The sequence below is a fragment of the Beta vulgaris genome, chromosome 3 (assembly GCF_026745355.1).
Source record: "Beta vulgaris subsp. vulgaris cultivar EL10 chromosome 3, EL10.2, whole genome shotgun sequence".
NCBI classification, from domain to species: Eukaryota; Viridiplantae; Streptophyta; class Magnoliopsida; order Caryophyllales; family Amaranthaceae; genus Beta; species Beta vulgaris.
Window position 1 is genome coordinate 20,389,063 of NC_079204.1, and position 14,959 is coordinate 20,404,021.

The following is a 14,959-nucleotide window of genomic DNA, read 5'->3' on the forward strand; positions in this document are numbered from 1 at the left end:
GTCTCCTTGGGGATGGGTTGCCCCGGCAGATGACCTGGTTACCTCTGTGCATTATTTTCGGTTACTTGAGCAAGTTGAGCCTCCAAGTGTTTGGTAGTGTTCTTCAACTCCTTGATGCTCTCCTCATGATTTTTCTGCATAGAAACCATCATTTTCATTAGATCAGACATAGTAGGTTCTTGAGAGTTGACATTGTGAGAAGCTTGCTGCTGATAGCCTTGATGTGAAGGCCTAATGAAACCAGGAGGGGGTTTCTGAGGAGCCCCTTGATAATATTGTTGTCTAGCAGCATGTGGTGGTTTGGTAGGAAGATTGTGGTGGAGGTTGACGATTCTGAACATTGTTGTTCTTGTAAGAAAAATTAGGATGATCCCTCCAACCTGGGTTGTATGTGTTAGAGTATGGGTTGTGTGGAGGTCTCTGCTGGAAAACATTTGCATGCACCATTTGATTCGGATCAGGTTGATTGTAGCAACAATCATGACCAAAGTGGCCTTGAACACCACACACTTCACAAAAGGAAGAAGTAATATGATCCATGGAAGACATTGCATTAATACTCATAGGAGGAATACTAGACTGCAAAGATTTCAGTTAGTCCATCTTCATGCTCAACTGGGCTACTTGTGAAGACAACAAGGCATATGCATCAACATCCAACTTTTTCTTTGTAATAGACCTGGAAAAACTATGATCATTCGCTGCTAAGTTGGCCAGAAAATTATACCCTTCATCCACCTCCTTATCTAAGAAGACCCCCCCTGCAGATGAATCAATTGTACTCTTGATATGGGATTGTAGACCATTGTAGAATGCTTGGGTGATGAACCACTTATCCAGATTGTGGTGTGGACATTCTCTCTGCAGATCCTTGAATCTATTCCATGCTTCCTTCAGTGTTTCATCGGGTTTTTGTTGGAAGGTGGCAAGCTTATGTCTTATTTCTGCAATCTTGGTGGGAGGGTAGTACTCTTTCAGGAATGCTTCAGATATAGCACTCCACTCAGTTTCATTGACATTGTTCAGCCACTTATGTGCCTTGTCCTTTAATGAAAACTCGAAAACCATGACTTTCAACTGATCAGGAGTGACCCCTTGGTGCTTAACGGTACGACATAGTTGTTGAAACCGTTGTAAATGATTTGCAGGGTCTTCAGATGGATGCCCACCAAACTGATTCTGCTGGATCATATTAATGAGGGTAGGCTTGATTTCGAAGTTGACTGCTTGTATATCAGGCATAGTAGGGCCTGTGGGAACATTGCCAGGAAAAGGTACCCCATAAGACTTCCGTGACTTAGGAGGCATAATTGGTTCTGTTGGTTCTTCCGTGGTTTTTCCCTGATTAGCAGACTACTTTTTCTTCTTTTGTGTCTTCTTGAGCTGCCGGATGGTTTTCTCAAGATCAGGATCAGTCGGAACTGGAGAACCTGTTCTTTTAGACCTGGGCATAAAAGAAACAAAGAAAAATGTGCAGTGAGATGGCCTCAATTGGAACTTGAAGTTCCAATGAGAGAGCATAAATAGTCAAATAATTAATCAGAAAACTATAGAAACTAGCCGTCTCCCCGGTAACGGCGCCAAAAACTTGATGTGTTTTAAAATATACCGCAAGTGCACGGTGTCTGTTTAGCAGAAACTGGCAAATACGGGTCGATCCACAGGGAGAGGAGTTCTACAGATTTATGTTCAATCATCTAACTACTTCCACAGAGGAAAAATAATTGAATAATTAATAACTAAACTAGAATAAACTAGAACGCAGAAAAATGGGAATTTATCAAATAATTAAAGGCCTAGGGCAATTGATCGGTCCACCATGCTTATACCAGTTTAATCAATATAATAAAGTTCAACAACACTTGGATTGAGGTTCGAATAAATAAAGTATTTCGTTAATCCTTGGTCAGACATTAACAACTCTTAGATTAACATATGCCAGTATGGTCGCTCAACATAATCAAATCTACCTATTGTAACAAGCCTCTAATGAATACGATCTTTCGATTCTTATTCTTATTAGCTAAACATAACTCATGATATTGCGCAATTACATGAATTAAACAAGTATAACAAATCAACAGGAATTATTCTAATTCAATCCAATTATTGAAGAACATCAAACCATAATAAAAAAAAGGTATAAACATGACTTCCCACTCTAAGCCCTAGAAATAGACTACTCACTCATGATAATATTAAACTCAATAAACATAATTAAGGTAAACAAATTCATTAAATTAAACTAAGTAGAGAAGAATACCGAATGATTGAAGAACAATGAAAAGGAAATCAACGATCTCTATAATCTTGTAATGTAAAAGTTCAAACAAAACTAGAGAGAGAAACTAAGTGTTTAGCCCTAAAAACGTAGAAAATAAGATAGTCTAAACGAAAATATTAAAAACCTATTTATACTCTTTACAAAACTGGCTAAAAAACCCGAAAAAACGCGTCCCGAGAAGCCGCCCGGTCTACCGAGCGAAATCCGCCCGGTCGGGCGATGGTGATTAGGAAAGTACGACAAAGAAGCAAATCCGCCCGGTCGACCGGGCGAGCCCGCCCGATCGAGCGCGCAAGCGATTTTGGCTCTTTTCTCGCCCGGTTGACCGGGCTAATTTTCCTTGCATCGTAGTGAAATTTTGATTTCGCCCGGTCGGGCGAAACCGCCCGGTCGACCGGGCGAGGAAACTGCGATTTTGCGTCAATTTGCGAAGGCTGTATCTTTCAAACCAGAAGTCGGATTTGGGCGTGTGACCTATCATTGGAAAGCCTTTGAAGTCTAGTTTTCAACCCAATTGGAATTTCTTTATTATTAATTTTATATAAAAATTTATGATCAAAATAGTGAACATGTGTCAGTTTTGACACTTCTTTCACTAACTCTTTGCTTCATTCTAACTCGAAATTGTCCCGAAAGGATGCATTGTGACCCTTGTGCAAGATATATTCATCTTCTATGATTAATAGGCTTGATCTTAGGTAATCATAATCAATTTGCATCAAAGTAACCTGAAAATGATCAAAACACGCAAACGGGGAGTAGTAGAGCACAACTTACGTAATTCATGCCATTATGCACCTAAATGCTCTAAAGGGAGTTCCAAATGCAATCAAATGCATCTAAAAACCATATATAATTATGACATATCATGCTCGCACCAAATTTATTTCATGGTAAAACGGAGTTTAAAAAAATGGATAATTTGGATCGGATTCAATCTAGTTTCTAAAAATTCGGATTGGATTGGATTGGTTTGGACTCGAACTCTAATTGGTTTGAATTTGGATTTGAAAATTAAAGTCCAAATTTTTTTCGGGTCAGATTGAACTTTCAACTTTCACCCCTAACCACAGTGAGTTTTAGTTTTTGGTTACAAAAATTAGTCGAACTTATTTTAGTTGCATTTGAAAACTGACACTGAAAATGAAAAAAAAAAAATAGAGTTGGTTATTTATCGTTTTCTATTTTTAGTTTTCAGTTTTTTCAAAAAAAATACTAAAATCAAAGACATCAAAACTAAAATAATAGATTACATTTGGTATCTCTATCGCTTTCTCGATTTTGGTTTTATTATCGAGTGATGTAATGAACTTAAAATAAGTCAAAGTTATACTAATTCTATCAAATTATGAAAACTAACAACTAGAAAATTAGAAAGTATTTTTTTTCGTTTTCACATATTTGTTTTCAGTTTCCAAAAAATGATTAAAGCCAGGATCTGAAATAGGAGTTTATTTTTGGTTTGAGTATTGTGTAAAATACAAGGTTTTATTTTAGGGGTATTTTGTCTAGTTTAGTTTGAAAGATATGTTTTTTTTTACTGATGCTTCTCCAATCTCCGGTTAAGTTATCCTAGATTTGTAATCACATAATCATAGTGCAAGTAGAAATTACTTATGCAAGCTTTAGTGTCCGGACAACAGTAGATCTTTATTTATAAACAGTTGTAGAACCGCTGAGGGTAAATGATTATCAAAATTAGTTAGCACTTGTGTCAACTCAGCAGAATGATAGAAGGAAAATTAAGATAGTATATTGAAATGAATATTTCCAACGAATGTTTTCCCAAAATAGTGTTGGAAATAAAAGAAATTCCAAATTTAGTGCTTGTCTAAAACTAATTCCCTATTTTGGTGTTCACATAGGCTTGGAATCCCAAACCTATTGTTTTTACTTCCCTTTACCTTTCTCTCTCCAGTAAAAAATAAAAAGTCTGATTTCACTGTCACTATTGTTCCTTACACTCTTCTACAATTGCACCCGCCGTAGTTTACACCACGCCACTCACCGCACCACCCACCGGCAACCGCAGTGGCACATCTCCTCAAGCCGTCGCAACCCCTCCCCTTCCAGCTACTCATCCTATTTTTTCAATTAATTCTTAAAAACATTGGTATGGAATTTTATTTTTGGGGAAAAAAATTTGAACATCAAAGTAATGGTCTTCGAATGGTTTCTTGAATTAAGTTTAGGAATCATGAATTACTTATTTTATTTATCTTGCAAAGTCAATTGGATTTTTGTCAAATTGAACATCGAAGTGATGGTTTTCGTTTTCCATGGTTTCATTGCAATGTGTTGCACTTCCTGATCTTATTTTAGTTTTTAGAGGACAAAAAGAAAAAGTCAATTCTTTTATCATTTGCAGAAATGGATAGTCCCTGCTTTTGAATATAGTTGAAAAACTCATATTACAAATATATATAAAAAGTTCGTTTGAATTTGATTTATCTTTGTATGCCACTAGTATTCATACACCCATTTCCTTTATCATTTGCAGAAATGAAAAATTCAGATTATCCATTAATTGGGTCATTCACACGGATGCTCAACGATGACCAATTTTTTATCGATCAAATGAATATTGAATATGAAACTCAACATAACAGTCAGTTAAGGACTTCTACATCCATGATGGCCAACCAACTACAAAATGAACCAATCGGATTAGATGAGCTTGAGTTTGTGTCTTTGAGTCGTAATAATGTTGATGTTGATGGAGTAGACAGAGGAGGATGAGGAATTAATTATTTTGGTGACACTATGTATTTGTCTCAATTTTGACAACCAGCTTGATTAAATTAGTAAATATGAAGATTGTTTGTAATTTGGTCCTAAATGAACAGTAGTATTCTTTCTTTTTTTTAGAGGAAATTTTTTTAAAAACAAAAAAAAAAAATCAAACTGGCGTGCGGATGAAGGGAGGAGGACAAAAAAAAATTTACAAGATGATAAGGAGGGTTGGAGTTTCACAAAAAAAAAAAAAAAGAGGGTTGCAGTGTTGTTAAAGTAAAAATATTAGGTTTGTAATTCCAAGCCTACATGGACACTAGATTATGGAATAAGTTTTGAGCAAACACCAAATTGGGAATTTCTTTAATTTCAAACACTAGATTGGGAAACGATTCATTTCCAACCACACAAAATTGAATGGTTTTTTCGCCATATAATTTGGACAAATTTTTTTGTACCATATACTCTTGCAAGTTTCGAAATTCACCATGTACCCACTTTTTTTTAAAAAAAATGCACAAAATATCCTTAAAGACTAAAGGTCGTTAAATCCATTAGTCATTAATAGCTCAAATTTAATACTAAGTCCTAATTAAACCTAGTTATCCTCTAATTAACTCAGGGGCGAATGAAGACTAGGTTTAGGTGGAGGGCCAAGTATACTTTCCTTTTTATTATTACATTGTGAGGGGCCATTTTCTAGAATTCCTAATTTTCATATATTTGGGTCTCTTATACTTCCTCCCTTTCACAATAAGTGAAACCAAGCTTCAAATGGTAAAAAAAAGTTCACTTTTATTACAAGAGTTTGTCTTGTAAGAGACCACCTATTTTTAAATTAAAATTAGGCAATAATAAGCCCAATATTAAAAAGAGAATTAGTCCAATAGTGACTAGGATAATTTCTTTTGGTGAATAGTTTAATCTATTTAGTGACTAGATCTACTTTTATATCAAAATTAGACCGTCTCTTTTAATAATTTTTGTTATTACAAATATGCCACCAAAAAGTAAGAGAGGACCACAACTTCAATACTTCTCCACTCTACTTTATTGTGGTCCCAACTTTCTCTCTCTAAATTCCATGGTAACTCCCCACTTTCTCTATGTTTCACTTATTGTGAAACGGAGGACCTATAATAGCCTCGCCCATGAATTAACTCCAATTAAGACCACCCTCTCTGAATTAGGCCCATTAATAACCTCACCCCTGAATAACTCCAATTAGTCCCAAATAAACCCTAACTCTCTTTTGTCTCTCTACGTAGCTCCACCTCATCATCTCTCCTCCACCATTAAGACCACCCTCTCTCCTCCATCTTCTCCACTCTATATCCTTCATCTTCTCCTGTAAACTGACTACCCTCTTTCTCGAACACCATTAATACCACCATGCTATGCACCACGGGCACTAAAACCTTTCAAAATTCCCTCTGCCTTGGACGACTTCCGCCAACAATGGCTTCCAGTTCAAGGTATACATTCACTCCTCTTTTTTCTCCATCCTCCTCATTCTTCTCTTCCACTAACTACTCTTTCTCGCTCTTCTCAATAGGCAACTTCGTGCTTTCAAACGTCATTAAATTCGCCGATACCCTAGAATTTCTAGAAATAGAAAACTCCAAATTCTGCGTCAAAAATCCAAATGCGACCTAAAGAAGGGAAACCTCATTGCTACAATCCCTAAAATTGCTTGCTTGACGATCCAAATCTCCGACACTTCGTCAATAATTGAAGCTGCTGATTTTGATGGACTATTAGGATTCTCTATTGCGCTAATGTACAAGAGAAGCTTAGGGTTGAAGTCTCCTTGGTGTGGTTACCTAGAATTGTTGCCCAAATTTGAGCCTTTGCCTTTTATTTGGACTTCTTTGTGGTATTGAGCTACATATGGTGCGATTCATGACCTCTTTCACGACCATCAATGGGATTGAAGGCTGTCGTGCACGATGATGGACGGATGTTGGATTGTCTGGTGGTTAGGATGGGTTTTTGTCAAGAAAGTGTTTAGGGTTTGAAGCTTCCTTTTCTCGTTCATTAACACACCATATATATGTAGTACAAATTAGGAAACTAAATATGCCGAGAACTCTACAATCAAAATGTTTCCTTTAATACATGATTCCCTAACACCCCCCACCCCTTAAGTTGGGCATGAGAAGGATCATAAATGCCCAACTTGGACAATATAGATCAAACTGCGACTTGCCAAGAGCCTTGGTGAACATATCAGCAAGCCGAGTCTTTGTAGGGACATACGAAGGAAGAATGAGACCATCATTAATCGCATCACGCACAGATTGATAATCAACCTCAATATGCTTGGTGCGCTCATGAAAGACTAGAATTTTAGCTATATGAAGAGCAGACTGGCTATCACAAAACAAGGGGATGGCCTTGGGATGATGCACGCCCAAGGTCAACAACAAGGCCTTCAACCACTTTAACTCACAAGTGATAGAAGCCATAGAGCGATATTCTGCCTCATAGAGAGCGAGACACAGTAGGCTGTTTCTTGGTCTTCCAAGAGACAGAAGAATGGCCCAAGAAAACTAACCAACCGGACAAAGAACGACGAGTGAGAGGGCAAGCAGCCCAATCAGAATCACACCATCCCTGTAGAGAGAGATCACTATCAGCACTTAAGAGAATACCTTGCCCAGGAGTACCTTTCAAATAACGAACCACACGCAAAGCAGCCTCCCAGTGCTCAACACGAGGGTCCTGCATAAACTGAGAGAGAACATGAACCGAATAAGCCAGGTCTGACCGTGTCACAACCAAATAGATGAGCCGCCCCACAAGCCGACAATAAGCTGCAGGATCAGATAACAGAGAACCAGAAGCATGAGCAACACGATAATTCTACTCAATGGGAAAACTGCTAGGCCTCGAACCTAACATACCAGCCTCGGAGATGATATCAAGAGTATATTTCCTTTGACAAAGGAAAATACCGGAAGAACTGCGAGCAACCATGACAAGAAAATACTTCAAAGGACCAAGATCTTTCATCTTAAAGCAATCACTCAAATATGCTTTAAATAAAGAAAGCGCAGCGGTATCATTACCAGAGATAACAATATCATCAACATACACCAAAACATTTATTTGAATAGAGTGCTGAGTGAAAGTGAAAAGAGAATAATCAGAGTAGGATTGAAGAAAACCATACTCTTTCAGTGCAGTAACCAACTTGGCAAACCAACATCGAGGGGCCTGCTTCAAGCCATATAGGGACTTGCACAGACGACAAACAAGATTGGGATTAGAACACTCAAACCCAAGAGGAAGTTTCATATAAACCTCTTCCTCCAAATCCCCATGAAAAAAGGCATTGTGAACATCCATCTGATGAAGCTCCCAATTCTTGGAAGCTACAATAGCAAGAAAAGTACACACAGTAGTCATCTTAGCAACAAGAGCAAAAGTTTTTGTGTAATCAATACCTGCTTCCTGATGATTTCCTAAGACAACAAGGCGAGATTTGAGACGCTCTACCTCACCATTTGACAAATACTTGGTGCGATAAACCCACTGACTGCCCAAAGCACGTTTCCCTGGAGGCAATTCCTCCAAGGTCCAAGTACCATTAACTTCCAAAGCATGAATCTCAGCCTACATAGACTCCTTCCAACCATGACTTCTCATAGCTTCTTTGAATGATTTTGGTTCAGTATTAGAAACAATAACTGCAACAAACTTCAAATAACTTGGAGAAAATTTTGTACAATTATAGTGACTTGTGGGATAAGGAGTACCTGAAGAAGCAGAGGGAGCGAAAGTAGAGCAAGATGGACTTTCAGAGACAATGGCATGAGTAACAAAATCCTTCAACTTAGTGGAGGGAAAATTTCCCCTCAAGCCACGACCCAAAGTGGCAGTTGGATCCGTAGCAGTAGGGCCATAGGGGGCTGAAGGCCCAATAGAAGGACCAGGCGCCTAGTTAGATGCGCGCGAGGAGACCGGAACAAATGGGCTGGGGGTGGGCAAGCCCACAACAGATGGACTGGGCAAGGCGCCAGGAGATGCGGAAAAAACTAGGGCTGGGGGAAGGATTTGGGTTGGGCCGAATAATTTGTGTTGGAGGAGATAAAGTGATAGAGGAGTTGTGCTGAATTGTAGAAGGAGGGGTAGAATTTTGTGGATTGAGGTCAGAAAAAGACATGGGAGGCTCATGTGAAGTTGGATTTTCAAGAGAGATTGTGGAAGACAACTGAGTTGGATTGGGATCAGTAGATAAGGGAGTAGAAATAGGTGACCCAAAGTCATCATCAAAGTCAAAATGTATCAAACCATTATCAGGCACCAAAGTAGCAAAATCTATATTAACATCCTCTGGAGAGAAAAATGGGTACACATCCTCAAAAAAATTTACATCACTAGGAAACAAAAAATTCTTGTGAATCAAGATCAAACAACTTCCATCCCTTTTTGCCAAACGGATAACCCACAAACACACATTTCCGGCTACGACTTGCAAATTTATCCTTCATGTGTTTATTATTCATTGATTATTTACTCTAATTCCCTTAGTTTTGATAGTCGATTTGAGCTCTTTTGAGCTCATTTCTTATGGATTAATTGCGTTTGGAGTTCTTTTAATGTGTTTTAAGTTTTGATGCATATTAGGCACTTTGTGCCTTTATCTAAGTCACGACATGGAAGTCCCACAGTCACACAAGGTCCAAGGAGTATCCGGAAGATGGCACGAGCGATTCGATCGGATTACACGAAGAGAAGGCAAGAAAACATATTCGCCCGGTCGACCGCGCGGTGTGGCCCGACCGGGCGAACCACCAAACTTGAGCTGCTGCTGCATATCATTTTGCCTGGTCAACCGGGCGACCAAAAGAAGGAAATCGTTTGCGAGCCCGACCGAGCGGGCTCGCTCGGTCGACCGGGCGGATCAAGAACTCAAAGCCACCAAGTTCATTTCGCCCGGCCAATCGGGCGACCAAAGAGAGAAATTCACTTACGCCCCCGACCGGGCGGTCTCGTCCGGTCAACCGAGCGGATTTGCTTATTTGTCGTAAGTTATGATTCACCGTCGCCCGACCGGGTGGTTTTTCGAGACGGGTTTTTTCGAGTTTTCAGCCGGTTTTTTAAAAAGTATAAATATGTTTTTAGTATTTTCGTTTAAACTATCTTATTTTCTACGTTTTTAGGGCTAAACACTTAGTTTCTCTCTCTAGTTTTGTTTGAACTTTTACATTACAAGATTATAGAGATCGTTGATTTCCTTTTCATTGTTCTTCAATCATTCGCTATTATTGTTTTATTTCTTTAATTTAATGAATTATTTTACTTTGATCATGTTTATTGAGTTCAATATTATTATGAGTGAGTAGTCTATTTCTAGGGCTTAGAGAGGGAAGCCATGTTTATACCTTTTTTATTGTGGTTTGATGTTCTTTGATATTTGGATTGAATTAGAATAATTCGTGTTGATTTGTTATGCTTGTTTAATTCATGTAATTGCGCAATATCATAAGTTATGCTTGACCGTGCCCAGACCCGCCTTGAGCCTGGTGTAGGTTCATACCTACTTCCTTTGCGGGGTCAGGAGCCCATTGCCAGACGACCTTTGAGGACCTAGCATAGGCAGTCCGCTGGGGAAGCCTCTTCCTTCGCTTCTGTAGACCCTATGATGGCCGCCCTTACCCGCATTGAGCAGGGACAACAGTCTCTTACCTCACAGTTGGGCCGTCTTGAGCTCGGTCAGGCCACCATTTAGACCCACCTAACCACCCTGGACACACGGTTGACCACCATGGAGTCCGACATGCGCCATACACTCTACCCCATCTACCATGACTACTACCACCAAGGGCTTATTGCCCATGATGCTACCCATCCGTCTTGGTATACGCCACACGTAGCTGACCCCACTGACCATGTGGGGGAGGGTACTTTTGGCAATGCTGTTTTTGGTGCTGCAGGTACTTCTGGTGGCGGTTTTACTGCCAAGACATCCGATGATGAGACGTGACTCCTCTCTTTTTCCCTCTTGCTGCAATGAGGTCATTGCCGAGAGCTTGGGGGGGGGGGGATTTGCTGTAATTACACCCCCTCCCTTTATTGCTTTTTAGTGTAGTCAGTTTATTTAGTTTTTTTTTCATAGTTTAGTTTCATTGCCTTCCAAAAAAAAAAAAAAAAAAAAAATCATATATTGCTGAAAAAAATACCAAAAATACGATTTGACTGGCTTGGTGTGATTGCTTCCCTGTCCCCATGATATTCTTTTGAAAATGTATTTGGGCTCTTTATCTGGATAGTGGGGACTTGATATTGTGATGCTGGAATGTGAACTCTAAATGCCTTGACCTTAAATGAGTTTTGATGATAATGCGCTTATCTTGACTACATACTTGAATTGGTTAGACTGTGAGGATTCATTCTTGCCAATGGATTCATTTCTATATCCATTCTGTTTTCTTGTGTGTTAGTTCCTCATTAGCTGATTGATCTTGACTTTGACAACGTACTCATTGATATCTGATGACTTGTGGCAATTGTTGTGATAGAGGCGTTCTTTTGTCTGATTCTTGAGCCTCAAAGTGATTTTTGTGATATACTTTATCCTCCTTAGCCCCGCTGAGCCTAATGACTATTTCATGTTACTAAACCCCATTACATGCCCATGACCCTTGTTTTGATATTAATCCCAAGCCTAGCTTGGGGAAGCATATGTCTGAGTTAGTATCTGAGATAGTTTTTATGAGTTACTTTGGATGGAGATGATTGTAATAAGGTACAAAAGTTGAGAAAAAGAAAAGAATGAGCAAAGTGAAATACATGTGATTATTGGATTGGAAAAATGCAAAGAGAAGAAAAAGAAAGATTGAAAAAATGAACAAAAAGTTAAAAATTCTTTCTTTCACAAATGCTTGCAAAGAAAAAAATTCATCACACTGCTTCAACGATGAGTTTATTGAAAATTTTGTGATTTATAGAATTGGGACATTGTTATTGGCTATATTCAGGTTGATACTTCTAGTGACTTGTGCTCTCCTATTCTTGGTTTTTCCACCACATTTCCCATACATAATCTCTACCCGTACCTAAGCCCCATTACAACCCTGAAAAAGTCCTCTTGAGCTTGTGCTTACATTGTTTATTGGATTGATGTGGAGTCAGTTTATCAAGGTTAAAGAGTACGTTCGCTACTTGAGTCGACATGATTAGGTTGAGTGGCATTATTACCTTTCGAAACACATGAGAGTGTGAGTGGGAAAGGGTTATTATGGTTGGGATGGTGAGTGATCGGGCACATCTTTTGCCTGCCACAAAAATGTCGAGAGGAGTGACACCCTAGTGAGAGCCTTCTCGAGATATTGTATGTCATATAAGGCAGCTGCATTTGATTGCTCATTTGGGCGATGGGTAAATAGAGTAATCTGAACAATTGAACTTGAATTGTGCCTGCTTGAACGATTTATGGGCCTTATAAAAGATTTTTATCTCAGTTTTCATATATAAAGGGGTGAGACAATCATATTCTTGTTCATGTCATGATTTTGCTTAGGGACAAGCAAAAGGTTAGCTTGGGGGATTTTGATGTGTTTATTATTCATCGATTATTTACTCTAATCCCCTTAGTTTTTATAGTCGATTTGAGCTCTTTTGAGCTTGTTTCTTGTGGATTAATTGCGTTTGGAGTTCTTTTAGTATGTTGCAGGTTTTGGTGCATATTAGACACTTTTTGCCTTTATCTAAGTCGCGACACGGAAGTCCAACAGTCACACAAGATCCAAGGAGTATCCGAAAGATTGCACGAGCGATTCGGTCGGATTGCACGAAGAAAAGGCAAGAAAACATATTCGCCCGGTCGACCGGACGGTGTGGCCCGATCGGGCGAACCACCAAACTTGAGCTGTTGCTGCATATCATTTCCCCCGGTCAACCGGGCGACCAAAAGAAGGAAATCGTTTACGCGCCTGACCGGGCGGGATCGCCCGGTCGACCGGGCGGATCAAGAACTCAAAGCCACCAACTTCATTTCGCCCGGCCAACCGAGCGACCAAAGAGAGAAATTCGCTTACGCTCTCGACCGGGCGGTCTCGCCCGGTCAACCAGGCGGATTTGCTTATTTGTCGTAAGTTCTGATTCACTGTCGCCCGACCGGGCGGTTTTTCGAGACGGGTTTTTTTGGGTTTTTCAGCCGGTTTTGTAAAAAGTATAAATAGGTTTTTAGTATTTTCGTTTAGACTATCTTATTTTCTACGTTTTTAGGGCTAAACACTTAGTTTCTCTCTCTAGGTTTGTTTGAACTTATACATTACAAGATTATAGAGATCGTTGATTTCCTTTTCATTGGTCTTCAATCATTCGCTATTACTCTTTACTTTCTTTAATTCAATGAATTCTTTTACTTTGATCATGTTTATTGAGTTTAATATTATCATGAGTGAGTAGTCTATTTTTAGGGCTTAGAGAGGGAAGCCATTTTTATACCTTTTTTATTGTGGTTTGATGTTCTTTGATATTTGGATTGAATTAGAATAATTCATGTTGATTTGTTATACTTGTTTAATTCATGTAATTGCGCAATATCATGAGTTATGTTTAGCTAATAAGAATTAGAATCGAAAGATCGTATTCATTAGAGGCTTGTTACAATAGGTAGATTTGATTATGTTGAGCGACCGTACTGGCATATGTTAATCTAAGAGTTGTTAATGCCTGACCAAGGATTAACGAAATACTTTATTTATTCGAACCTTAATATAAGTGTTGTTAAACTTTATTATATTGATTAAACTGGTATAAGCATGGTGGACCTATCGATTGCCCTAGGCTTTTAATTATTTGATATTTCATTTTTCTGCGTTCTAGTTTATTCTAGTTTAGTTATTAATTCCTCAATTATTTTCTTCTCTTGAAGTAGTTAGATAATTGAGCATAAATCTGTAGAACTCCTCTCCCTGTGGATCGACCCGTATTTGCCAGTTTCTGCTAAACAGACACCGTGCACTTGCGGTATATTTTAAAACCCATCAGTCCCCTTTAGTCTTATGGTTATAGGCAAAACAAAGACAACCAAAAGTGTGAATGGCTTCATAAGGAGGAGAGAAACCAAAAAGAACATCAAAGGGAGATTTATTATTCAATAGAGGAGATGGAGTGCGATTGATTAAGTGAGCAGCAGCTAGGACACTCTCACCCCAAAAATAAATAGGAAGATGAGCTTGAAATCTCAAAGCACGCCTAACATTCAAAATATGTTGATGTTTCTGTTCTACTCTCCCATTTTGTTGAGGACTAGCCGCATAAGAGGTTTGAAAAATGATTCACCTAGCAGAAAAATAATCAAGCAAACAATTAAATTCAGTTCCATTATCACTTTGAACAACTTTAATTGTTTGTGAGAATTGCCTATCAACCATGGCTATAAAGGTCATAAACATGCGAAACACCTCAGTTTTATCCTCCATCAAATAAATCCAAACAGCTCGAGAAAAATAATCAACAATAGTTAAGAAATAACGGACCCCACATGAAGAAACATGTATGTAGGGACCCCACAAGTCACAATGAATTTTCTCAAAAATCCTACTAGTCCTAGTATCACTCAAAGGAAAAGCATCTCTAGAATGTTTAGCACGAAAAAAAAAAAATCACATGCTTTATTCAAACTACCCTGATGACCACAAAGAGGAGGAAGCAACTTCACCACTTTCTCTGAAGGATGACCCATGCGACGATGCCACAACTCAAATGCAGAAGAACCACCATGCACAGCAGCCAACGATACACTGTCATCCCCGTTGAAGTAGTAAAGTCCATCCACTCTATGACCCCTTCCAATCAGCTCCTTCATGTGGTCCTGAATAGCACACATAGAAGAGTTAAATTGCACAAAACAATCCAAATCACGAGAAAGTTGAGCAACTAAAATTAAACTACAACTGAACTGAGGAACAAGAAGCACATTATGAA

The 14,959-nt window shown here is 38.8% G+C and overlaps 1 non-coding gene across 1 annotated transcript; it reads left to right on the forward strand.

Moving 5' to 3' along the window:
• Window positions 1–838: 838 nt before the first annotated feature.
• LOC125496155 (small nucleolar RNA R71) lies at window positions 839–945 on the forward strand. Its single transcript, XR_007272858.1, has one exon. It is a non-coding gene; the product is annotated as a small nucleolar RNA R71 (small nucleolar RNA).
• Window positions 946–14,959: the final 14,014 nt, after the last annotated feature.